Source organism: Platalea leucorodia (genome assembly GCF_965183815.1).
Source record: "Platalea leucorodia genome assembly, chromosome: 32".
NCBI classification, from domain to species: domain Eukaryota; kingdom Metazoa; phylum Chordata; class Aves; order Pelecaniformes; family Threskiornithidae; genus Platalea; species Platalea leucorodia.
The window spans coordinates 612033-613963 of record NC_138854.1 but is presented as its reverse complement, the minus strand read 5'-3'; positions in this window follow the sequence as shown (position 1 = coordinate 613963).

Below are 1931 nucleotides of genomic sequence, written 5' to 3'. Positions count from 1 at the left end.
CGCCCCTCAGTACAGCCGGAGCCCGGCTCAGCAATTGCGAACGTCCAGGGATTCCTCCCACACCAAAGGGGCCAGGACCAAAAGCTCTTGCTGCTCTTCAAGGAGCCACGCAACCCCATTCACAGCCCCACAAACGCTGGCGCTCTCTCTTGCGAGAGCCTCCCAAAGTCCAATACTAGCTGCCTGCGCCCCTCAGTACAGCCGGAGCCCGGCTCAGGAACTGCGAACGTCCAGGGATTCGTCCCACACCAAAGGGGCCAGGACCAAAAGCTCTTGCTGCTCTTCAAGGAGCCATGCAACCCCATTCACAGCCCCACAAACGCTGGCGCCCTCTCTTGCGAGAGCCTCCCAAAGTCCAATACTAGCTGCCTGCGCCGCTCGGTACAGCCAGAGCCCGGCTCAGCAATTGCAAACGTCCAGGGATTCCTCCCACACCGAAGGGGCCAGGACCAAAAGCTCTTGCTGCTCTTCAAGGAGCCAGGCAACCCCATTCACAGCCCCACAAACGCTGACGCTCTCTCTTGCGACAGCCTCCCAAAGTCCAATACTAGCTGCCTCCGCCCCTCGGTACAGCCGGAGTCCGGCTCAGCAATTACAAACATTCAGGGATTCCTCCCACACCAAAGGGGCCAGGACCAAAAGCTCTTGCTGCTCTTCAAGGAGCCAGGCAACCCCATTCACAGCCCCACAAACGCTGGCGCTCTCTCTTGCGACAGTCTCCCAAAGTCCAATACTAGCTGCCTGCGCCCCTCAGTACAGCCGGAGCCCGGCTCAGGAACTGCGAACGTCCAGGGATTCCTCCCACACCAAAGGGGCCAGGACCAAAAGCTCTTGCTGCTCTTCAAGGAGCCAGGCAACCCCATTCACAGCCCCACAAACGCTGGCGCTCTCTCTTGCGAGAGACTACCAAAGTCCAATACTAGCTGCCTGCGCCCCTCGGTACGGCCGGAGCCCGGCTCAGCAATTGCGAACGTCCAGGGATTCCTCCCACACCAAAGGGGCCAGGACCAAAAGCTCTTGCTGCTCTTCAAGGAGCCAGGCAACCCCATTCACAGCCCCACAAACGATGGCGCTCTCTCTTGCGACAGCCTCCCAAAGTCCAATACTAGCTGCCTGCGCCCCTCGGTACGGCCGGAGCCCGGCTCAGCAATTGCAAACGTCCAGGGATTCCTCCCACACCAAAGGGGCCAGGACCAAAAGCTCTTGCTGCTCTTCAAGGAGCCAGGCAACCCCATTCACAGCCCCACAAACGCTGGCGCTCTCTCTTGCGACAGCCTCCCAAAGTCCAATACTAGCTGCCTGCGCCCCTCAGTACAGCCGGAGCCCGGCTCAGGAACTGCGAACGTCCAGGGATTCCTCCCACACCAAAGGGGCCAGGACCAAAAGCTCTTGCTGCTCTTCAAGGAGCCAGGCAACCCCATTCACAGCCCCACAAACGCTGGCGCTCTCTCTTGCGACAGCCTCCCAAAGTCCAATACTAGCTGCCTGCACCACCGAGTACAGCCGGAGCCCGGCTCAGCAATTGCGAACGTCCAGGGATTCCTCCCACACCAAAAGGGCCAGGACCAAAAGCTCTTGCTGCTCTTCAAGGAGCCACGCAACCCCATTCACAGCCCCACAAACAATGGCGCTCTCTCTTGCGACAGCCTCCCAAAGTCCAATACTAGCTGCCTGCGCCGCTCGGTACAGCCCGAGCCCGGCTCAGCAATTGCGAACGTCCAGGGATTCCTCCCACACCAAAGGGGCCAGGACCAAAAGCTCTTGCTGCTCTTCAAGGAGCCAGGCAACCCCATTCACAGCCCCACAAACGATGGCGCTCTCTCTTGCGAGAGCCTCCCAAAGTCCAATACTAGCTGCCTGCACCACCAAGTACAGCCGGAGCCCGGCTCAGCAATTGCGAACGTCCAGGGATTCCTCCCACACCAAAGGTG